Source organism: Engystomops pustulosus, chromosome 8, assembly GCF_040894005.1.
Source record: "Engystomops pustulosus chromosome 8, aEngPut4.maternal, whole genome shotgun sequence".
Taxonomy (NCBI): domain Eukaryota; kingdom Metazoa; phylum Chordata; class Amphibia; order Anura; family Leptodactylidae; genus Engystomops; species Engystomops pustulosus.
Genome location: NC_092418.1, coordinates 27,482,119 through 27,508,108, shown reverse-complemented (window position 1 = coordinate 27,508,108; position 25,990 = coordinate 27,482,119). Strand labels below are relative to the sequence as shown.

General features: G+C 45.1%; 1 long non-coding RNA gene across 1 annotated transcript in view; it reads left to right on the top strand.

Annotated features, from left to right (window-relative positions):
- LOC140075014 (uncharacterized) overlaps positions 1 to 25,990 on the top strand; it is a 90,676-nt gene that overhangs the window by 13,836 nt on the left and 50,850 nt on the right. The window contains exon 3 of the long non-coding RNA XR_011849327.1: positions 24,996 to 25,069. This is a non-coding gene — a long non-coding RNA (uncharacterized lncRNA). The remainder of the gene's footprint in view (positions 1 to 24,995; positions 25,070 to 25,990) is intronic.

Here is a 25,990-nt window from a genome sequence, read left to right as displayed (position 1 = left end):
CCATGTTTTACACAGTGAACTCGGCAGTATGAAATAGACCTCAGTACTGTATTGGTCCTGGAGGGCTGTGTTATCACACTTATGTGTCATTTTTAGTAGAAGCATCCTGGATTTATATTCTAGGATTGTAACAACCTACGGGTGTATCCTACTTAATGTTGTGCTGTGTGCAGACCCTAGATGCCCCACATTTATTAAAACTAGTGCAAACTGCGCTAGGTGCAGTTACCAGTGTAGTGTGCAGGGGGCGCCAGATCCAGGATTACTGGCACATGTTCTTCATGAATCGGGTGCCCCCTGCACTGCTCCGACAGAGGAAGAAAGGGGCTACAATGTTGGAGACAGGGGCCACAATGTGAGGGGGAGAGGGGAGGGGGTAGGAGTACAGAAAGTTTGAGCATTATAAGTTTAGGGAGATAAATAAAAGGGGAGGAGCAAATGTAAAGAAAAATAAAATGAAAGCGCTGGCATTATATGTTGCTGAGGTGCATTAGGGGGCATTATATGGGTCTATACTGGGGTTTGCCACAGGAAGGGGGCATATTATACTATGTGGGGGCATTAAGGTGGATATTATACTATGCTTGTGGATGGGGTAATGGGCATGGTTTAGAAAAAAAAACTGTATGTCCAGCTTTTTCTAACCCAAAAGTTGGGAGATATGCAGGCGTTAATGATGGGGATGTTGAGCTGAACCCGGGGCTGGACCCAAACTTCTAATGAATCTTGGAGTCAGGTCTGGAGGACCCTAACCCGCAATTCTGCTCAACGCTGGTTTTTAGTTCTCTGCTTCCAACCCGTAATCATTCATTGTATATTCGGAAACATGAGGAAATTATCAAGGCCCCCAATGATCACACACTTCTAAATGTCTGCTCTGAGAAAACGCTCTAATGGACTCACTAGTTAGCTAGCGGGGAAGTCTAGTCAAATCATCTATTGCTCTGTTAGAGATACATAGGAGTAAGTAAGTGATCTTACCCTTAAACACTGTAAGTGTAAGGTGTATTTTGTCATTTAGGGAAGTGATCTTTTCCTTAGTAATCACCTCTGGAGAAGTCGCCTAGTGTTCATCTTGTGAATTGCAGCTGTTCGAGGGCTTTGTTTGCACATTACGATTGTTTTCCTTAGATATTGTGGTCAGTGTAGAGCCGCCCAGTGATTACATAGTAGATAAGATTGTGTACATTTAATATTCCCAAATTCTCCCTGATTTATATGTAGAGAACGCAGGGGTGCACCAGCCATGAGGTGAGGTGAGCTTCTTGCCTCAGGCAACAGCTCCTGCACTGACAAGGGGGCAGCATCAGGGGTGCAGTCACCTTGTACAAAGCAGGACCTGACGCCTAAAAATAGCTTTTCTTCTCACCAGATGGAAGCATGGGTTTGAGATTTCAGGATTGAGTGGAGGGGGCACTGTTCTGTAGTTTGCCTCAGGTAGCAGAGAGTTTAGGTTAACCCCTGAGTGGATGTCATTTCATGTAATGTGGATACAAGACTGTGAAGGGTTCTGGTTTAACTAGTGGTAGTTAGGAGCCTTTTAACTGGATTGGGCACTTTTCAATAAACATCTTCCATTAGACATGTGTATGTAGCTGTGTCTTTGCCTCCTTTGAGACCTTGAGCCTTTCCCTGTTCTCACCATGCTGCCCCCTGCATATATACACAGCTTCCTCTCTCACTGCTCTAGGCCATCCTCATGGCACCTTTCACAATGGGGGTCATTTAGTAAGGGCCCGATTTGCGTTTTTGCGACGGGTTACCCGAATTTTTCCGTTTGCGCAGATTTTCCCTGTATTGCCCCAGGATTTTGGTGCACGCGATCGGATTGTGGCGCATCGGCGCCGGCATGCACGCGACGGAAATGGGGGGCGTGGCCATAAAAAAACGGATGGATTCGGAAAAACCGCTGCATTTTAAAAAAAAAGTGTCGCTCGACGGTGAACTCCAGTGCATTTCGATGCTCTTCAGCGCAGCAGCGACACCTGGTGGACTTCGGAGGAACTGCCTTAGTGAATCGCGGCCGGACCCAAATCCACCGCCTAGAACGCGCCGCTGGATCGCGACTGGACCGGGTAAGTAAATCTGCCCCTATGTCTCTCTCTATCACAGTCCTTCTCACTGACAGAGACCGTTAGGGGTGGGGCAGCAGGAGTCATAACTCTCCTGCTGCAGCTTCTCCTATGCAGCTGAGCTCAGACATGTAAACAAAGAAGCATCTAGAATCTGCACACAGCACAAAAGTTAGTAGCAGGACTGCTGAATCACTTGATGAACATTCAGACAGTAAAGCCACATGGACAACTTAAGTAAAAGTGGCAATCCCCTTTAAAGACTGGTTGCAGGGGGATCAGTGTTGGGTATATAGGAGATCGAGAGTGTGTGAAAAGCTCAGGATTGCAGTTCTTGGACCACCAGGATTTGGGCCTTATGTTTGGGTGGTAAGAGGCTTGTGGCACTTCTTTCTATGACCAAGATGCAGTTATAGAAGAAAGATGCCATTAAGCAGTGTATAGGTGGAGATGTCTAGCTATGTGTCATGCATAAAGGAGAGTGCGACACACTTCAGAGAGGTCCTTATGCAGGAGGTCCTTTTGCAGGAGGTCCTTTTGCTGTAGTAGACAGAGGTGTAGAGAATAAGGCCGGTTGCAGACCAATGTGTAAATGGACCCGTATATTGGTCTCATGCCACGGACTGAACACTTTGCATAGGAAAGGAGTCCTTGTATCATACATAACTATGATGCAAGGACTCCCTTTCTGGTAGTTGAATTGCAGCACCTGCACTGTAAGAACTGTTACACTACTGGTGCTCCAGTTCAACTAGCAGACAGGGAGTCTGTTCAGCCTGTATAAACGGATCTGAATGTTGGTTTCATCCCACGGACTGAACACTTTGTATAGAATCCTTGTATCATACAGAAATATGATGCATGGACGCCTTATCAGGTGGCTGAACTGCAGTGGTGTAAGAACTGTTACAGGAACAGTGCTCCAGGTTGCTTGTTAGACAGGGAGTCCTTGCATCATTTAAAATATTTTAATGTAAGGACATCTCTCTTATGCAAAGTGTTTGAGTCAGTGGAATCGAACTAAGATAAAAATTCAATTTCCATGGGCTGAGCGTGTTCGTTTTTGCTAAGAAAGATCGGGAGACGGGTGCAGGTGAGGTGGGGCCCGAACAGTTGGTGTTTTTAGTTTTCAAAGGATTTTATTGGTGGACAGATTATCAAGAGAAGCTGAACAGTCATTCCCCACACAGGGGGACAGAATAATCCATGTATGCTACTATGAAAGCAGAAGATAAAAATATTTTGAACACAGACATAAAAAAACACCAAAAAAAAACCAGTGGGGAGGGGGGGAGACAATGGGAAGAAAGGAGATGGATGGGAAGGGATTATTACTGTAAAAAACCCTGATAAAAAATCGGGCGACACAGCGTCAGTGGCCCCTTTGCAGTGAGCTCACATGGCGGCAATAAAAATTCAGAAAGTAAATCTGTCTCCTGTTCCCTAAAATATTCCCTAGTTTATCATCCCAATCATTACATGGTTACATCCATTACACTATGGATTTATTAGATATAGCCCCCCTCCCCCTTGGAGTCCTCATGTACAGCCTTATGTGGCCCCCCAGCAGCCCTGGGCCCCGGTACTTGCCCAGATATGCCCAGTGCTGGTACCGACACTCATGGCCGGCGCCAGCACCCGGCTTACCCGGGCAAGTGCCGGTGCCGCAGGGGTCCCAGAGGGGCCCACGGCACAAACTGGCAGCATAAGTAAGCTCAATTACATCGGCATACTTCGCCGATGCAATTGAGAGAAGCGCCGTACTCACAGGGGGCGGCACCGCAAGTGGACCCTCACACAAAATAAGTGCATCGGCGCGTAGCGTCTAATACTGTGCAGGACGCAGCCTGCTGCTGCACGGTAGACACTGCTGTCACTTGGAAGATGTAGAAGATGTGTGCAACGCTTCAGGTAAGTTAGCGTTTATTATTATTATCTGGTCACTTTTAATGTGTTTTTTTTATTAATTCATAGAGCCTGTTTGCGGGGCATATTAATTGATGGAGCCTGGGGGGGGGGGTATATTAATTAATGGAGCCTTTCTGCAGGGTATATTAATTAATGGAGGGTGGTGTGGTGGGGGGGGTGTGTATATTAATTAATGGAGCTTGGGGTGTGGTGGAAATATATTAATTAATGGAGCCTGGGTGGGGGGGGGCTATATTAATAATGGAGCCTGGAGGGTATATTTATTACTGTATTCTGGCTGGGGAGGGGTGTATATTAATTAATGGAGCCTGACTGGGGGGTGTATATTAATATTGGTATCTTAAGGTTCTGCATTTTTAATGCCACCACATGAGTTCACTGCTAAGGGGCCCAGTGAGGCACTGTCGCCCAGGGGCCCACTGAAACCTGGAGCCGGCCCTGCCGACACTGGTTCCTCTACCAAATGGAGTAACAGTGTTGATTTTTAATGAAAGTTCCCCTCCATTCATCTCAGGGCAGTAGATGCGCCATCACAATACAACACTACGGTCTCCCATATTCCGGGCCTCTCCGCATCTGATGTTTGGAGTAACAGGACACAGTTACGGAAATCTACTATATCAGATCCCATATGCTCAGGGGCTGAGAGTAGCAGAATCTCGTAGCACTAGGTCTCTGGGCGGAGACTTGTTCTGCGCGAAGTGGATAGTCCTCTTTTAGTGTCAGTCCTGGTCCGGAGCCTGCCAGTGCCTGGGAGCCGGTAGTTGAAGTTTTGCTTGGTGGCAGGTGCTCATGAGATGCTGAAGATATCTAATGCGGCCGTGTGAGGGTCTTTCTCACACAGATAGATATTCCGGCTCTTCATTAGGCTCCGCTCACTAAGAAGAGCCGGTTCTTATGGCTCCTGAATATATAATAGGAAGCCGCAGGCCAGTCAGGCGGCCCGCACCACTCCACTTTTAACCGATATTATCAGGTTAAAGGGGGCGTGGTGACCAGTTTAGGGGAGGGGTTTAGTGAGCCATCAGCTCACTGGTGAGAGCCGGCTCTAGTTGTTCACGCAAATTAGCTGGCTCTTTGTGCCGGCTCGTTCGCAAACAACCCATCACCAATAGATATAAATAATCTGTGAATGACAGGGGCAGTTTGGCCATCCGATGGTTCAGGGGCAGGTTGAGCAGGAGGGAGAGTCGCACAATGGGGCAGATTTACTTACCCGGTCCCTTCGTGATCCAGCTGCTTGTTCTCTGCGGTGGCAATTCAGGGAAAATTGTCGCAAATCGGAAATATTCGGGTAACAAGATGGGAAAACGCGAATCGGGGCCTTAGTAAATGAGCCCCAATGTGCACAGGAGCTGTGCTGCACCCTGTGCTCCCTCTCCTATCACTCCAGGCCTGGTAGAGTCTATGGGGCCTCAGGGGCCCCACAGGTATCAGCTACTAATTATGGGGCTGATAAAGGCTGTTAGCAGCACCAAACTAACATGCACAAAGTAAATGACACTGTGCGGCACCAATACCTGCACCTTCTGTCCTCCACAGGCGGACAATCTATCACTCATAGATGGGGCGTCTGTGTCTCCACACTGCAGGAGGAGAAGAGCCGGGCTGTCAGCCAGCGGGGGATTGTCTGGAAAGATGAGGGAACTTTTATTATTTTACTGTTATAAAGGAGAAAGGAGGGTGTAATGTGTGTGTATATATATATATACATCCACTGTATAGGGGATGGGGTGTCATTTGTATATATTGAGGCAACCACTGTATGGGGGGGAGGTTATTTATGTTTACAGCCACTGCAAGGGTGGGGTGGGAGTGGGGTAAAAGTAATATATAGACACTGTATAGATTGGAGGGGGTGTAATTTATATATAAAGCCAGCCAGCCAGTGTGTATGAAGCCCCTGTATAGTGAAAAAGGGAAGTATATAAAGGACGGGGGGGGGGGGGGGGGTTGAGGTGTAGATCATGTATAGAGGATGGGGGGTGAGGTGTAGATCATGTATAGAGGATAGGGGTGAGGTGTAGATAATGTATAGAGGATGGGGGTGAGGTGTAGATCATGTATAGAGGATGGGGGTGAGGTGTAGTACATGTATAGAGGATGGGGGGTGAGGTGTAGATCATGTATAGAGGATGGGGGTGAGGTGTAGTACATGTATAGAGGATGGGGGTGAGGTGTAGTACATGTATAGAGGATGGGGGATGAGGTGTAGTACATGTATAGAGGATGGGGGTGAGGTGTAGATCATGTATAGAGGATGGGGGTGAGGTGTAGATCATGTATAGAGGATGGGGGGTGAGGTGTAGTACATGTATAGAGGATGGGAGGTGAGGTGTAGATCATGTATAGAGGATGGGAGGTGAGGTGTAGATCATGTATAGAGGATGGGGGGTGAGGTGTAGTACATGTATAGAGGATGGGGGTGAGGTGTAGATCATGTATAGAGGATGGGGGGTGAGGTGTAGTACATGTATAGAGGATGGGGGGTGAGGTGTAGATCATGTATAGAGGATGGGGGTGAGGTGTAGTACATGTATAGAGGATGGGGGTGAGGTGTAGTACATGTATAGAGGATGGGGGGTTGAGGTGTAGATCATGTATAGAGGATAGGGGTGAGGTGTAGATAATGTATAGAGGATGGGGGGTGAGGTGTAGTACATGTATAGAGGGTGGGGGTGAGGTGTAGATGATGTATAGAGGATGGGGGTGAGGTGTAGTACATGTATAGAGGATGGGGGTGAGGTGTAGTACATGTATAGAGGATGGGGGTTGAGGTGTAGATCATGTATAGAGGATGGGGGTGAGGTGTAGATCATGTATAGAGGATGGGGGGTGAGGTGTAGTACATGTATAGAGGGTGGGGGTGAGGTGTAGATGATGTATAGAGGATGGGGGTGAGGTGTAGTACATGTATAGAGGATGGGGGTGAGGTGTAGTACATGTATAGAGGATGGGGGGTGAGGTGTAGTACATGTATAGAGGATGGGGGGTGAGGTGTAGTACATGTATAGAGGATGGGGGTGAGGTGTAGTACATGTATAGAGGATGGGGGTGAGGTGTAGTACATGTATAGAGGATGGGGGTGAGGTGTAGTACATGTATAGAGGATGTGGGTGAGGTGTAGATCATGTATAGAGGATGGGGTGAGGTGTAGTACATGTATAGGGGATGGGGGTGAGGTGTAGATCATGTATAGAGGATGGGGGTGAGGTGTAGTACATGTATAGAGGATGGGGGTGAGGTGTAGTACATGTATAGAGGATGGGGGGGTGAGGTGTAGTACATGTATAGAGGATGTGGGGTGAGGTGTAGTACATGTATAGAGGATGGGGGGTGAGGTGTAGATCATGTATAGAGGATGGGGGTGAGGTGTAGTACATGTATAGAGGATGGGGGGGTGAGGTGTAGTACATGTATAGAGGATGTGGGGTGAGGTGTAGTACATGTATAGAGGATGGGGGTGAGGTGTAGATCATGTATAGAGGATGGGGGTGAGGTGTAGTACATGTATAGAGGATGGGGGGTGAGGTGTAGTACATGTATAGAGGATGTGGGGTGAGGTGTAGATCATGTATAGAGGATGGGGGTGAGGTGTAGTACATGTATAGAGGATGGGGGTGAGGTGTAGTACATGTATAGAGGATGGGGGGTGAGGTGTAGATCATGTATAGAGGATGGGGGGTGAGGTGTAGTACATGTATAGAGGATGGGGGTGAGGTGTAGATCATGTATAGAGGATGGGGGGTGAGGTGTAGTACATGTATAGAGGATGGGGGGTGAGGTGTAGATCATGTATAGAGGATGGGGGTGAGGTGTAGTACATGTATAGAGGATGGGGGTGAGGTGTAGTACATGTATAGAGGATGGGGGGTTGAGGTGTAGATCATGTATAGAGGATAGGGGTGAGGTGTAGATAATGTATAGAGGATGGGGGGTGAGGTGTAGTACATGTATAGAGGGTGGGGGTGAGGTGTAGATGATGTATAGAGGATGGGGGTGAGGTGTAGTACATGTATAGAGGATGGGGGTGAGGTGTAGTACATGTATAGAGGATGGGGGTTGAGGTGTAGATCATGTATAGAGGATGGGGGTGAGGTGTAGATCATGTATAGAGGATGGGGGGTGAGGTGTAGTACATGTATAGAGGGTGGGGGTGAGGTGTAGATGATGTATAGAGGATGGGGGTGAGGTGTAGTACATGTATAGAGGATGGGGGTGAGGTGTAGTACATGTATAGAGGATGGGGGGTGAGGTGTAGTACATGTATAGAGGATGGGGGGTGAGGTGTAGTACATGTATAGAGGATGGGGGTGAGGTGTAGTACATGTATAGAGGATGGGGGTGAGGTGTAGTACATGTATAGAGGATGGGGGTGAGGTGTAGTACATGTATAGAGGATGTGGGTGAGGTGTAGATCATGTATAGAGGATGGGGTGAGGTGTAGTACATGTATAGGGGATGGGGGTGAGGTGTAGATCATGTATAGAGGATGGGGGTGAGGTGTAGTACATGTATAGAGGATGGGGGTGAGGTGTAGTACATGTATAGAGGATGGGGGGGTGAGGTGTAGTACATGTATAGAGGATGTGGGGTGAGGTGTAGTACATGTATAGAGGATGGGGGGTGAGGTGTAGTACATGTATAGAGGATGGGGGGTGAGGTGTAGTACATGTATAGAGGATGGGGGTGAGGTGTAGATCATGTATAGAGGATGGGGGTGAGGTGTAGTACATGTATAGAGGATGGAGGTGAGGTGTAGTACATGTATAGAGGATGGGGGGTGAGGTGTAGTACATGTATAGAGGATGGGGGGGTGAGGTGTAGTACATGTATAGAGGATGGGGGGAGAGGTGTAGATCATGTATAGAGGATGGAGGGTGAGGTGTAGTACATGTATAGAGGATGGGGGTGAGGTGTAGTACATGTATAGAGGATGGGGGTGAGGTGTAGTACATGTATAGAGGATGGGGGTGAGGTGTAGTACATGTATAGAGGATGGGGGTGAGGTGTAGATCATGTATAGAGGATGGGGGTGAGGTGTAGTACATGTATAGAGGATGGGGGGGGTGAGGTGTAGTACATGTATAGAGGATGGGGGTGAGGTGTAGTACATGTATAGAGGATGGGGGGTGAGGTGTAGTACATGTATAGAGGATGGGGGGTGGGGTGTAGATCATGTATAGAGGATGGGGGTGAGGTGTAGTACATGTATAGAGGATGGGGTGAGGTGTAGATCATGTATAGAGGATGGGGGTGAGGTGTAGATCATGTATAGAGGATGGGGGTGAGGTGTAGTACATGTATAGAGGATGGGGGTGAGGTGTAGTACATGTATAGAGGATGGGGGTGAGGTGTAGTACATGTATAGAGGATGGAGGTGAGGTGTAGTACATGTATAGAGGATGGGGGGTGAGGTGTAGATCATGTATAGAGGATGGGGGGGTGAGGTGTAGTACATGTATAGAGGATGGGGGGTGAGGTGTAGTACATGTATAGAGGATGGGGGTGAGGTGTAGTACATGTATAGAGGATGGGGGTGAGGTGTAGTACATGTATAGAGGATGGGGGGTGAGGTGTAGATCATGTATAGAGGATGGGGGGGGTGAGGTGTAGTACATGTATAGAGGATGGGGGGTGAGGTGTAGTACATGTATAGAGGATGGGGGTGAGGTGTAGTACATGTATAGAGGATGGGGGGGTGAGGTGTAGTACATGTATAGAGGATGGGGGGTGAGGTGTAGTACATGTATAGAGGATGGGGGTGAGGTGTAGTACATGTATAGAGGATGGGGGGTGAGGTGTAGTACATGTATAGAGGATGGGGGGTGAGGTGTAGTACATGTATAGAGGATGGGGGTGAGGTGTAGTACATGTATAGAGGATGGGGGTGAGGTGTAGTACATGTATAGAGGATGGAGGTGAGGTGTAGTACATGTATAGAGGATGGGGGTGAGGTGTAGTACATGTATAGAGGATGGGGGGATGAGGTGTAGTACATGTATAGAGGATGGGCGGTGAGGTGTAGTACATGTATAGAGGATGGGGGGTGAGGTGTAGTACATGTATAGAGGATGGGGGTGAGGTGTAGTACATGTATAGAGGATGGGGGGTGAGGTGTAGTACATGTATAGAGGATGGGGGTGAGGTGTAGTACATGTATAGAGGATGGGGGGTGAGGTGTAGTACATGTATAGAGGATGGAGGTGAGGTGTAGTACATGTATAGAGGATGGGGGGGTGAGGTGTAGTACATGTATAGAGCCAATGTTTAGTGGATGTGGGGACTGTATTTAGGGGGTAGATGGGGGCTGTATAGAGGGGTGGCTTTGGATAAAGTAGGTCGCTGTAGAGATGAAATGGGCCATGGTTTGGTGGGGGGGGGGGGGGTATTGTATAGTGAGTGGTCCTCTATAGCAGGGGTACTGCTCATTCATAAATGGGGGTGCTATATATAGATTGAGTAAGGAGATGGTGTATATATATATCCAGGTGCCATTATACTGTAAGCAGGGGTCGGGAACCAGATGTGGCTCTTTTAATGGCCGCATCTGGCTACTGCTAAGATGCCTTTCAAGACCAGGGGCCATATTTGTACGTATGCCCGGGGCCCTTGTTGTGCCCCCATGCTGTAGCTGTGCCCCTTCATGTATTCGGCAGAGCAGCGCAGGGTCCGCGGGGTTAATTCGGGGGCGGGCACCTCCCTCTCCCTCCCTGCCCCAGCCTCCTCCTCCATGTGTGAGAGAGGGAGGGGAGGAAACTGTCTGCCTACAGCCAATCCCGGGGCTGGATGTAGCAGCGCGGGAGATTCAGACAGAGGAGACCAGAGAGCTGCACGTACTCCGGAGACATCCAGCACCTGAGGAGAAGGAGTCAGGAATCAGCCAGAGCTAAGTGCTCACTCTCCCCCAGTGTCTCCTCAGACTCTGCCTTAACCCCTTAGTGTCCTGTGTGCAGCTATGAAGCTCTCCTGAGACTCCTCTACATCATCCCCTCATATCTTCCCTCATCACTGCATTTCTACATTAATGTGAGGTTCTGCAGCAGCTTAGACACATAATAGCTAGGACCCAAGACATAATTTGTGTGCACAGCCCCTTTAGGTGCAGATTTTTCTGTCTTGTGGGACACAGAGCAGCCGCCACACAAATCTGGCGCAGACACGTTATAAATACATGTACAAAGTCTAAAGATGTTCTATCTAGTGCAAAGTCCCCAGATAACTGGTGCAGATACTTTAATAAATGTGTATTATAATGTTCTGCAGCGGTCACCGTGTGTAATGGGATGTTCTGCAGCAGCTGGCACATGTATAGGGATGTTCTTCAGCGGTTGGCGTCTGTATAGGGATGTTCTGCAGCGTTTGGCATGTGTATGGGGATGTTCTGCAGCGGTTGGCTCATGTATGGGGATGTTCTGCAGAGGTTGGCTCATGTATGGGGATGTTCTGCAGCGGTTGGCTCATGTATGGGGATGTTCTGCAGAGGTTGGCTCATGTATGGGGATGTTCTGCAGCGGTTGGCTCATGTATGGGAATGTTCTGCAGCGGTTGGCTCATGTATGGGGATGTTCTGCAGCGGACGGCGCGTGTATGGGGATGTTCTGCAGCGGTTGGCATGTGTATGGGGATGCTCTGCAGAGGCTGCCTGGTGTATTCTGCAGGTTCTGCAGCTCCTGTTCCTGCTTATTAGTGATTTTTAGTAAATTAAAGCTACAAATTCCCTATGAGACCACGCACCCTCTTTTTTTGTTTTCTTTTTTTAAGACCAACACTTTTAAAGGGACACTGACAGAACAATGGCTCCAGCAGTCATTAGTACAGCAAGGAGTGTTCCTTCCCCTGTACTGAGCCGCCACTGGACCAAAACAATGGTAATTCCCTGTAAAATAAAAACTAGATAATTTACATTGGAGCTTGTGGTGCAGGACATGTCGCCCAGCACTCTGGCCTCTTCCATCTTCTGCACATGCCTGAAAGCTGCATCTCTCATCATCAGGTGGGAAGAAGCCAGATCCAGTGAGCACATTAAAAAGAAGCCAGAGAGCTGGACAAGATGTTCTCCATCACAAGCTCCAATGTAAATTATCTATTTTTTTTATTTTACAGCAAATTACCATTGTTTTGGTCCAGTGGCAGCTCAGTACAGGGGGGAGGCACACTCCTTGCTGTACTAATGACTGCTGTAACCATTGTTCAGTCATGATGCAGTGGTAATGGTAATGATAGTGATATGGCGGTATTATTCAGTCATGATGCAGTGGTAATTGTAGTGGTGTGGTGGTATTATTCAGTCATGATGCAGTGGTAATTGTAGTGGTGTGGTGGTATTATTCAGTCATGATGCAGTGGTAATGGTAGTGGTGTGGAGGTATTATTCAGTCATGATGCAGTGGTAATGGTAGTGGTGTGGTGGTATTATTCAGTCATGATGCAGGGGTAATGATAGTGGTGTGGTGGTATTATTCAGTCATGATGCAGTGGTAATGGTAGTGGTGTGGTGTTATTATTCAGTCATGATGCAGGGGTAATGGTAGCGGTGTGGTGGTATTATTCAGTCATGATGCAGGGGTAATGGTAGTGGTGTGGCGGTATTATTCAGTCATGATGCAGTGGTATTGGTAGTGGTGTGTTGGAATTATTCAGTCATGATGCAGGGGTAATGGTAGTGGTGTGGTGGTATTATTCAGTCATGATGCAGTGGTATTGGTAGTGGTGTGGTGGTATTATTCAGTCATGATGCAGGGGTACTGGTAGTGGTGTGGCGGTATTATTCAGTCATGATGCAGTGGTAATGATAGTGATGTGGTGGTATTATTCAGTCATGATGTAGTCGTAATGGTAGTGGTGTGGTGGTATTATTCAGTCATGATGCAGTGGTATTGGTAGTGGTGTGGTGGTATTATTCAGTCATGATGCAGTGGTATTGGTGGTATTATTCAGTCATGATGCAGTAGTAATGGTAGTGGTGTGGTGGTATTATTCAGTCATGATGCAGTGGTAATGGTAGTGGTGTGGTGGTATTATTCAGTCATGATGCAGTAGTAATGGTAGTGGTGTGGTGGTATTATTCAGTCATGATGCAGGGGTAATGGTAGTGGTGTGGTGGTATTATTCAGTCATGATGCAGTAGTAATGGTAGTGGTGTGGTGGTATTTTTCAGTCATAATGCAGTGGTAATGGTAGTGGTGTGGTGGTATTATTCAGTCATGATGCAGTGGTAATGGTAGTGATGTGGTGGTATTATTCAGTCATGATGCAGGGGTAATGGTAGTGCTGTAATGGTATTATTCAGTCATGATGCAGTGGTAATGGTAGTGATGTGGTGGTATTATTCAGTCATGATGCAGTGGTAATGATAGTGATGTGGCGGTATTATTCAGTCATGATGCAGTGGTAATGATAGTGATGTGGCGGTATTATTCAGTCATGATGCAGGGGTAATGGTAGTGGTGTGGTGGTATTATTCAGTCATGATGCAGTAGTAATGGTAGTGGTGTGGTGATATTATTCAGTCATGATGCAGTGGTAGTGGTAGAGGTGTGGGGGTATTATTCAGTCATGATGTAGTGTTAGTGGTAGTGGTGTGGTGGTATTATTCAGTCATGATGCAGTGGTAATGGTAGTGGTGTGGTGGTATTATTCAGTCATGATGCAGTGATAATGATAGTGATGTGGCGGTATTATTCAGTCATGATGCAGTGGTAATGGTAGTGATGTGATGGTATTATTCAGTCATAATGTAGTGTTAGTGGTAGTGGTGTGGTGGTATTATTCAGTCATGATGCAGGGGTAATGGTAGTGGTGTGGTAGTATTATTCAGTCATGATGCAGTGGTAATGATAGTGATGTGGCGGTATTATTCAGTCTTGATGCAGTGGTAATGATAGTGATGTGGCGGTATTATTCAGTCATGATGCAGGGGTAATGGTAGTGGTGTGGTGGTATCATTCAGTCATGATGCAGTAGTAATGGTAGTGGTGTGGTGGTATTATTCAGTCATGATGCAGGGGTAATGGTAGTGGTGTGGTGGTATTATTCAGTCATGATGCAGTGGTAATGATAGTGATGTGGCGGTATTATTCAGTCATGATGCAGTGGTAATGGTAGTGATGTGATGCTATTATTCAGTCATGATGTAGTGTTAGTGGTAGTGGTGTGGTGGTATTATTCAGTCATGATGCAGGGGTAATGGTAGTGGTGTGGTGGTATTATTCAGTCATAATGCAGTGGTAATTGTAGCGGTGTGGTGGTATTATTCAGTCATGATGCAGTGGTAATGGTAGCGGTGTGGTGGTATTATTCAGTCATGATGCAGGGGTAATGGTAGCGGTGTGGTGGTATTATTCAGTCATGATGCAGGGGTAATGGTAGTGGTGTGGCGGTATTATTCAGTCATGATGCAGTGGTATTGGTAGTGGTGTGTTGGAATTATTCAGTCATGATGCAGGGGTAATGGTAGTGGTGTGGTGGTATTATTCAGTCATGATGCAGTGGTATTGGTAGTGGTGTGGTGGTATTATTCAGTCATGATGCAGGGGTAATGGTAGTGGTGTGGCGGTATTATTCAGTCATGATGCAGTGGTAATGATAGTGATGTGGTGGTATTATTCAGTCATGATGTAGTCGTAATGGTAGTGGTGTGGTGGTATTATTCAGTCATGATGCAGTGGTATTGGTAGTGGTGTGGTGGTATTATTCAGACATGATGCAGTGGTAATGGTAGTGGTGTGGTGGTATTATTCAGTCATGATGCAGTAGTAATGGTAGTGGTGTGGTGGTATTATTCAGTCATGATGCAGTGGTAATGGTAGTGGTGTGGTGGTATTATTCAGTCATGATGCAGTAGTAATGGTAGTGGTGCGGTGGTATTATTCAGTCATGATGCAGTGGTAATGGTAGTGGTGTGGTGGTATTATTCAGTCATGATGCAGTAGTAATGGTAGTGGTGCGGTGGTATTATTCAGTCATGATGCAGTGGTAATGGTAGTGATGTGATGGTATTATTCAGTCATAATGTAGTGTTAGTGGTAGTGGTGTGGTGGTATTATTCAGTCATGATGCAGGGGTAATGGTAGTGGTGTGGTAGTATTATTCAGTCATGATGCAGTGGTAATGATAGTGATGTGGCGGTATTATTCAGTCTTGATGCAGTGGTAATGATAGTGATGTGGCGGTATTATTCAGTCATGATGCAGGGGTAATGGTAGTGGTGTGGTGGTATCATTCAGTCATGATGCAGTAGTAATGGTAGTGGTGTGGTGGTATTATTCAGTCATGATGCAGGGGTAATGGTAGTGGTGTGGTGGTATTATTCAGTCATGATGCAGTGGTAATGATAGTGATGCGCGGTATTATTCAGTCATGATGCAGTGGTAATGGTAGTGATGTGATGCTATTATTCAGTCATGATGTAGTGTTAGTGGTAGTGGTGTGGTGGTATTATTCAGTCATGATGCAGGGGTAATGGTAGTGGTGTGGTGGTATTATTCAGTCATAATGCAGTGGTAATTGTAGCGGTGTGGTGGTATTATTCAGTCATGATGCAGTGGTAATGGTAGCGGTGTGGTGGTATTATTCAGTCATGATGCAGGGGTAATGGTAGCGGTGTGGTGGTATTATTCAGTCATGATGCAGGGGTAATGGTAGTGGTGTGGCGGTATTATTCAGTCATGATGCAGTGGTATTGGTAGTGGTGTGTTGGAATTATTCAGTCATGATGCAGGGGTAATGGTAGTGGTGTGGTGGTATTATTCAGTCATGATGCAGTGGTATTGGTAGTGGTGTGGTGGTATTATTCAGTCATGATGCAGGGGTAATGGTAGTGGTGTGGCGGTATTATTCAGTCATGATGCAGTGGTAATGATAGTGATGTGGTGGTATTATTCAGTCATGATGTAGTCGTAATGGTAGTGGTGTGGTGGTATTATTCAGTCATGATGCAGTGGTATTGGTAGTGGTGTGGTGGTATTATTCAGACATGATGCAGTGGTAATGGTAGTGGTGTGGTGGTATTATTCAGTCATGATGCAGTAGTAATGGTAGTGGTGTGGTGGTATTATTCAGTCATGATGCAGTGGTAATGGTAGTGGTGTGGTGGTATTATTCAGTCATGATGCAGTAGTAATGGTAGTGGTGTGGTGGTATTATTCAGTCATGATGCAGTGGTAATGGTAGTGGTGTGGTGGTATTATTCAGTCATGATGCAGTAGTAATGGTAGTGGTGTGGTGGTATTATTCAGTCATGATGCAGTGGTAATGGTAGTGGTGTGGTGGTATTATTCAGTCATGATGCAGTGGTAATGGTAGTGATGTGGTGGTATTATTCAGTCATGATGCAGGGGTAATGGTAGTGCTGTAATGGTATTATTCAGTCATGATGCAGTGGTAATGGTAGTGATGTGGTGGTATTATTCAGTCATGATGCAGTGGTAATGATAGTGATGTGGCGGTATTATTCAGTCGTGATGCAGTGGTAATGATAGTGATGTGGCGGTATTATTCAGTCATGATGCAGGGGTAATGGTAGTGGTGTGGTGGTATTATTCAGTCATGATGCAGTAGTAATGGTAGTGGTGTGGTGATATTATTCAGTCATGATGCAGTGGTAGTGGTAGAGGTGTGGCGGTATTATTCAGTCATGATGTAGTGTTAGTGGTAGTGGTGTGGTGGTATTATTCAGTCATAATGTAGTGTTAGTGGTAGTGGTGTGGTGGTATTATTCAGTCATGATGCAGGGGTAATGGTAGTGGTGTGGTAGTATTATTCAGTCATGATGCAGTGGTAATGGTAGTGATGTGATGGTATTATTCAGTCATAATGTAGTGTTAGTGGTAGTGGTGTGGTGGTATTATTCAGTCATGATGCAGGGGTAATGGTAGTGGTGTGGTAGTATTATTCAGTCATGATGCAGTGGTAATGATAGTGATGTGGCGGTATTATTCAGTCTTGATGCAGTGGTAATGATAGTGATGTGGCGGTATTATTCAGTCATGATGCAGGGGTAATGGTAGTGGTGTGGTGGTATCATTCAGTCATGATGCAGTAGTAATGGTAGTGGTGTGGTGGTATTATTCAGTCATGATGCAGGGGTAATGGTAGTGGTGTGGTGGTATTATTCAGTCATGATGCAGTGGTAATGATAGTGATGTGGCGGTATTATTCAGTCATGATGCAGTGGTAATGGTAGTGATGTGATGGTATTATTCAGTCATAATGTAGTGTTAGTGGTAGTGGTGTGGTGGTATTATTCAGTCATGATGCAGGGGTAATGGTAGTGGTGTGGTAGTATTATTCAGTCATGATGCAGTGGTAATGATAGTGATGTGGCGGTATTATTCAGTCTTGATGCAGTGGTAATGATAGTGATGTGGCGGTATTATTCAGTCATGATGCAGGGGTAATGGTAGTGGTGTGGTGGTATCATTCAGTCATGATGCAGTAGTAATGGTAGTGGTGTGGTGGTATTATTCAGTCATGATGCAGGGGTAATGGTAGTGGTGTGGTGGTATTATTCAGTCATGATGCAGTGGTAATGATAGTGATGTGGCGGTATTATTCAGTCATGATGCAGTGGTAATGGTAGTGATGTGATGGTATTATTCAGTCATGATGTAGTGTTAGTGGTAGTGGTGTGGTGGTATTATTCAGTCATGATGCAGGGGTAATGGTAGTGGTGTGGTGGTATTATTCAGTCATAATGCAGTGGTAATTGTAGCGGTGTGGTGGTATTATTCAGTCATGATGCAGTGGTAATGGTAGCGGTGTGGTGGTATTATTCAGTCATGATGCAGGGGTAATGGTAGCGGTGTGGTGGTATTATTCAGTCATAATGCAGGGGTAATGGTAGTGGTGTGGCGGTATTATTCAGTCATGATGCAGTGGTATTGGTAGTGGTGTTTTGGAATTATTCAGTCATGATGCAGGGGTAATGGTAGTGGTGTGGTGGTATTATTCAGTCATGATGCAGTGGTATTGGTAGTGGTGTGGTGGTATTATTCAGTCATGATGCAGGGGTAATGGTAGTGGTGTGGCGGTATTATTCAGTCATGATGCAGTGGTAATGATAGTGATGTGGTGGTATTATTCAGTCATGATGTAGTCGTAATGGTAGTGGTGTGGTGGTATTATTCAGTCATGATGCAGTGGTATTGGTAGTGGTGTGGTGGTATTATTCAGACATGATGCAGTGGTAATGGTAGTGGTGTGGTGGTATTATTCAGTCATGATGCAGTAGTAATGGTAGTGGTGTGGTGGTATTATTCAGTCATGATGCAGTGGTATTGGTAGTGGTGTGGTGGTATTATTCAGTCATGATGCAGGGGTAATGGTAGTGGTGTGGCGGTATTATTCAGTCATGATGCAGTGGTAATGATAGTGATGTGGTGGTATTATTCAGTCATGATGTAGTCGTAATGGTAGTGGTGTGGTGGTATTATTCAGTCATGATGCAGTGGTATTGGTAGTGGTGTGGTGGTATTATTCAGACATGATTCAGTGGTAATGGTAGTGGTGTGGTGGTATTATTCAGTCATGATGCAGTGGTAATGGTAGTGGTGTGGTGGTATTATTCAGTCATGATGCAGTGGTACTGGTAGTGATGTGGTGGTATTATTCAGACATGATGCAGTGGTACTGGTAGTGATGTGGTGGTATTATTCAGACATGATGCAGTGGTACTGGTAGTGGTGTGGTGGTATTATTCAGTCATGATGCAGTGGTACTGGTAGTGATGTGGTGGTATTATTCAGACATGATGCAGTGGTAGTGGTGTGGTGGTATTATTCAGTCATGATGCAGTGGTAATGGTAGTGGTGTGGTGGTGTTATTCAGTCATGATGTAGTGGTAATGATAGTGATGTGGCGGTATTATTCAGTCATGATGCAGTGGTAATGGTAGTGATGTGATGGTATTATTCAGTCATGATGTAGTGTTAGTGGTAGTGGTGTGGTGGTATTATTCAGTCATGATGCAGTGGTAATGGTAGTGATGTGGTGGTATTATTCAGTCATGATGCAGTGGTAATGGTAGCGGTGTGGTGGTATTATTCAGACATGATGCAGTGGTAGTGGTGTGGCGGTATTATTCAGATATGATTCAGTGGTAATGATAGTGGTGTGGTGGTATTATTCAGTCATGATGCAGTGGTAATGTTAGTGGTGTGGCGGTATTATTCAGTCATGATGCAGGGGTAATGGTAGTGGTGTGGTGGTATTCAGTCATGATTCAGTGGTAATGATAGTGATGTGGCGGTATTATTCAGTCATGATGCAGTGGTAATGGTAGTGATGTGATGGTATTATTCAGTCATGATGTAGTGTTAGTGGTAGTGGTGTGGTGGTATTATTCAGTCATGATGCAGGGGTAATGGTAGTGGTGTGGTGGTATTATTCAGTCATGATGCAGTGGTAATGGTAGTGATGTGATGGTATTATTCAGTCATGATGCAGTGGTAATGGTAGTGGTGTGGTGGTATTATTCAGTCATGATGTAGTGGTAGTGGTGTGGTGGTATTATTCAGTCATGATGCAGTGGTAATGGTAGTGGTGTGGTGGTATTATTCAGTCATGATGCAGTAGTAATGGTAGTGGTGTGATGGTATTATTCAGTCATGATGCAGTGGTAATGGTAGTGGTGTGATGGTATTATTCAGTCATGATGCAGTGGTAATGATAGTGATGTGGTGGTATTATTCAGACATGATGCAGTGGTAATGATAGTGATGTGGTGGTATTACTCAGTCATGATGCAGTGGTAATGGTAGCGGTATGGTGGTATTATTCAGTCATGATGCAGTGGTAATGATAGTGATGTGGTGGTATTATTCAGACATGATGCAGTGGTAATGGTAGTGGTGTGATGGTATTATTCAGTCATGATGCAGTGGTAATGATAGTGATGTGGTGGTATTATTCAGTCATGATGCAGTGGTAATGATAGTGATGTGGTGGTATTATTCAGACATGATGCAGGGGTAATGGTAGTGGTGTGGTGGTATTATTCAGTCATGATGCAGTGGTAATGGTAGCGGTATGGTGGTATTATTCAGTCATGATGCAGTGGTAATGGTAGTGGTGTGGTGGTATTATTCAGTCATGATGCAGTGGTAATGGTAGTGGTGTGGAGGTATTACTCAGTCATGATGCAGTGGTAATGGTAGTGGTGTGATGGTATTATTCAGTCATGATGCAGTGGTAATGATAGTGATGTGATGGTATTATTCAGTCATGATGCAGTGGTAATGGTAGTGATGTGGTGGTATTATTCAGTCATGATGCAGTGGTAATGGTAGTGATGTGGTGGTATTACTCAGACATGATGCAGTGGTAATGGTAGTGGTGTGGTGGTATTATTCAGACATGATGCAGTGGTAATGGTAGTGGTGTGGCGGTATTATTCAGTCATGATGCAGTGGTAATGGTAGTGATGTGATGGTATTATTCAGTCATGATGCAGTGGTAATGGTAGTGGTGTGGTGGTATTATTCAGTCATGATGCAGTGGTAATGGTAGTGGTGTGGTGGTATTATTCAGTCATGATGCAGTAGTAATGGTAGTGGTGGTATTATTCAGTCATGATGCAGTGGTAATGGTAGTGGTGTGATGGTATTATTCAGTCATGATGCAGTGGTAATGGTAGTGGTGTGATGGTATTATTCAGTCATGATGCAGTGGTAATGGTAGTGGTGTGGTGGTATTATTCAGTCATGATGCAGTGGTAATGGTAGTGGTGTGGTGGTATTATTCAGTCATGATGCAGTAGTAATGGTAGTGGTGTGGTGGTATTATTCAGTCATGATGCAGGGGTAATGGTAGTGGTGTGGTGGTATTATTCAGTCATGATGCAGTGGTAATGGTAGCGGTGTGGTGGTATTATTCAGTCATGATGCAGTGGTAATGGTAGTGGTGTGATGGTATTATTCAGTCATGATGCAGTGGTAATGGTAGTGGTGTGGTGGTATTATTCAGTCATGATGCAGTGGTAATGGTAGTGGTGTGATGGTATTATTCAGTCATGATGCAGTGGTAATGGTAGTGGTGTGATGGTATTATTCAGACATGATGCAGTGGTAATGGTAGTGATGTGATGGTATTATTCAGTCATGATGCAGTGGTAATGATAGTGATGTGGTGGTATTACTCAGTCAGGATGCAGTGGTAATGGTAGTGATGTGGTGGTATTATTCAGACATGATGCAGGGGTAATGGTAGTGATGTGGTGGTATTATTCAGTCATGATGCAGTGGTAATGGTAGTGATGTGGTGGTATTATTCAGACATGATGCAGGGGTAATGGTAGTGATGTGGTGGTATTATTCAGTCATGATGCAGTGGTAATGGTAGTGATGTGGTGGTATTACTCAGACATGATGCAGGGGTAATGGTAGTGGTGTGGTGGTATTATTCAGACATGATGCAGTGGTAATGGTAGTGGTGTGGTGGTATTATTCAGACATGATGCAGTGGTAATGGTAGTGGTGTGGCGGTATTATTCAGTCATGATGCAGTGGTAATGGTAGTGGTGTGATGGTATTATTCAGTCATGATGCAGTGGTAATGGTAGTGGTGTGGTGGTATTATTCAGTCATGATGCAGTGGTAATGGTAGTGATGTGGTGGTATTATTCAGACATGATGCAGTGGTAATGGTAGTGGTGTGGCGGTATTATTCAGTCATGATGCAGTTTTAATGGTAGTGGTGTGGTGGTATTATTCAGTCATGATGCAGTGGTAATGGTAGTGGTGTGGTGGTATTATTCAGTCATGATGCAGTGGTAATGGTAGTGGTGTGGCGGTATTATTCAGTCATGATGCAGTGGTAATGGTAGTGGTGTGGTGGTATTATTCAGTCATGATGCAGGGGTAATGGTAGTGGTGTGGTGGTATTATTCAGTCATGATGCAGTGGTAATGGTAGTGGTGTGGTGGTATTATTCAGTCATGATGCAGTGGTAATGGTAGTGGTGTGATGGTATTATTCAGTCATGATGTAGTGTTAGTGGTAGTGGTGTGGTGGTATTATTCAGTCATGATGCAGTGGTAAAGGTAGTGGTGTGGTGGTATTATTCAGTCATGATGCAGTGGTAATGGTAGTGGTGTGGTGGTATTATTCAGTCATGATGCAGTGGTAATGATAGTGGTGTGGTAGTATTATTCAGGCATGATGCAGTGGTAATGGTAATGATAGTGATATGGCGGTATTATTCAGTCATGATGTAGTGGTAATGGTAGCGATGTGATGGTATTATTCAGACATGATGCAGCGGTAATGGTAGTGGTGTGGTGGTATTATTCAGTCATGATGCAGTGGTAATGATAGTGGTGTGGTAGTATTATTCAGTCATGATGCAGTGGTAATGGTAATGATAGTGATATGGCGGTATTATTCAGTCATGATGTAGTGGTAATGGTAGCGATGTGATGGTATTATTCAGACATGATGCAGCGGTAATGGTAGCGGTGTGGTGGTATTATTCATTCATGATGCAGTGGTAATGGTAGCGGTGTGGTGATATTATCCAGTCATGATGCAGTGGTAATGGTAGTGATGTGGTGGTATTATTCACTCATGATGCAGTGGTAATGGTAGTGGTGTGGTGGTATTATTCACTCATGATGCAGTGGTAATGGTAGTGGTGTGGTGGTATTATTCAGTCATGATGCAGTGGTAATGATAGTGGTGTGGTGGTATTATTCAGACATGATGCAGGGGTAATGGTAGTGGTGTGGTGGTATTATTCAGTCATGATGCAGTGGTAATGGTAGTGGTGTGGTGGTATTATTCAGTCATGATGCAGTGGTAATGGTAGTGGTGTGGCGGTATTATTCAGTCATGATGCAGGGGTAATGGTAGTGGTGTGGTGGTATTATTCAGACATGATGCAGGGGTAATGGTAGTGGTGTGGTGGTATTATTCAGTCATGATGCAGTGGTAATGGTAGTGGTGTGGCGGTATTATTCAGTCATGATGCAGGGGTAATGGTAGTGGTGTGGTGGTCTTATTCAGACATGATGCAGGGGTAATGGTAGTGGTGTGGTGGTATTATTCAGTCATGATGCAGTGGTAATGGTAGTGGTGTGGCGGTATTATTCAGTCATGATGCAGTGGTAATGGTAGTGGTGTGGTGGTATTATTCAGTCATGATGCAGTGGTAATGGTAGTGGTGTGGTGGTATTATTCAGTCATGATGCAGTGGTAATGATGGTGATGTGGTGGTATTATTCAGTCATGATGCAGTGGTAATGGTAGTGGTGTGATGGTATTATTCAGTCATGATGCAGTGGTAATGGTAGTGGTGTGGTGGTATTATTCAGTCATGATGCAGTGGTAATGGTAGTGGTGTGGCGGTATTATTCAGTCATGATGCAGGGGTAATGGTAGTGGTGTGGTGGTATTATTCAGACATGATGCAGGGGTAATGGTAGTGGTGTGGTGGTATTATTCAGTCATGATGCAGTGGTAATGGTAGTGGTGTGGCGGTATTATTCAGTCATGATGCAGGGGTAATGGTAGTGGTGTGGTGGTCTTATTCAGACATGATGCAGGGATAATGGTAGTGGTGTGGTGGTATTATTCAGTCATGATGCAGTGGTAATGGTAGTGGTGTGGCGGTATTATTCAGTCATGATGCAGTGGTAATGGTAGTGGTGTGGTGGTATTATTCAGTCATGATGCAGTGGTAATGGTAGTGGTGTGGTGGTATTATTCAGTCATGATGCAGTGGTAATGATGGTGATGTGGTGGTATTATTCAGTCATGATGCAGTGGTAATGGTAGTGGTGTGGTGGTATTATTCAGTCATGATGCAGTGGTAATGGTAGTGGTGTGGCGGTATTATTCAGCTTTTTCAGATGCGGTTTTTGAAGCCAAAAGTAGGAGTGGATAATAATAAGTTTCAGGTTACATTGGGAAGTGTTACTCCTCCTCCTCCTGGTTTGGACATAAAAAACTGCGTCTAAAAAAAGGTTTCTCGGGCCGCAGTCACAGGATACGGACTGCATCACATTAGTTGTGTGGTGGTTTTAGGTGCAGTTTTGTAAATGTAAGGCTGGTGACACACACAGCGTTTTTAGGCTGTTTTTGGGCTGTTTTTTGGAAGTAGTGCGTTTTCAGATCGGAAAAAAATGCATGCGTTTTTGACCAGTTTGAATTAAGATAATTTGTCAAACCTGTCAAAAAAGCATGTCTATTTTAATGCATGCGGTTTTTACGATCTGAAAACGCACTAACTAAAAACGGCCTAAAAACGCCACGTGTGTCACCACCCTTACAGATGAAAGAGGAGAAACAGGAAACATGTTCAATAAATGTGTCACCCGTTCAGTTCACGTCTTTCACCTGTTTAAATAAGAAACTGCACCCAAACCTCCTCAGAACTGATTGTGATGTAGTTTGAGTTGCAGCGGCTAAGTGCTGCCTCAGGGCGCATTCCCATGTGGCGTTGTTGTCGTGTTTTAAATGGAACCAAAACGCAAGTTGGAGGGGGTTTGGCCAAAAAATATGTGTGTTTCCAAAAAAACGTATAAGTTGCATGCATACCTCCTCCCACTTGCGTTTCGGATCAATTTAAAAACGCCCTGTGGGTATCCGCCATGAGGATCCAGTCACATGCGTTTTTTCATGTTTACCACTGGTTTGGCTGCATTGAAATTATAGTGGGGGCACAATGTGGTCAGTTGTGGTGTGAGGGGTATATATGATATATGTGGGGGCACAGTGTGGTCAGTTGTAGTGTGAGGGGTATATATGATATATGTGGGGGCACAGTGTGGTCAGTTGTGGTGTGAGGGGTATATATAATATATGTGGGGGTACAGTGTGGTCAGTTGTGGTGTGAGGGGTATATATGATATATGTGGGGGTACAGTGTGGTCAGTTGTGGTGTGAGGGTATATATGATATATGTGGGGGTACAATGTGGTCAGTTGTGGTATGAGGAGTATATATGATATATGTGTATATAGGATGATGCTAATCATGTCGTTTTATAAACCCGCAGAGATGAGTCATGGCTGGAAGAAGTCTCCTGGAAGATCAGACAGAAGGGAAGAGACAACATCAGGGACGTCACCTGTAAGTCATTGTATTACACTGCGGCCTCTGTGCAGGACCGGAATCTACTACTATATGCTCACTATATGGTCTCTATATGGTCTCTATATGGCGGTAGATACTGGCCTGTGTGTAGGTTATCATATAGTATTGCAGTATTATCCAGTCACTATGTAGTGGTAATAATCATGATGTAAAGTTATTATTTGGGCTTGTACAGAGGTGTCACTAGTGATATTGCCCGCTGCTCGGAGGTGTGTGTATAATAACAATATGGCGGTAAAGATCATCAGTAAGGGGAGTTTATATTTGGTAATTATTGGTATTTCTGGTCTGTGTATAGAGTCTTGTGCTCATTATCAGGATGTTGGTATTTTACTTCTCTTGTGGTGATGCTGTGTGTCACAGTCTGGAGGGATCATTTGTAAATTGTAGCGCTATTGTTTGGAATATTGGTCTTATGGTAGTTTTAATTGGTAACAGTTTTGTGGTATCATTATTTGGGATGAGTATGGCAGTAGTATATTTTTTGGTTTGTCATGGACTGGAATTGGTTTAGTAACCAGCAGGTAGGAATTTATGAACCAATCGGAAACTAAAGATCGTTTCTAGTATCTCTAGACTATAACTATGTAGTTATGTGTATAACTATGTTGTATGTTACACTCTACAGCATAGTATAACTATGTGGTATCTTTGTGTGTGGGAGGGGGCCCTGCATCGGCTGCCGAGCTGGGGGGCCCCATCCTAAATCATGTTCTCCATGCCTCTGGGACCCTGAGGGGGATGCCACACATGGCGTTTTGAACCTGCTTTTTGTCCGTTTTTAAGCAGTCCGTTAAAAAATGCATCGGTTTTTGACAGGTTTTACCAATTATCTTAATTAAAACTGGTCAAAAACAGATGCGTTTTTTTTACTGACTGCTTAAAAATGGACCAAAA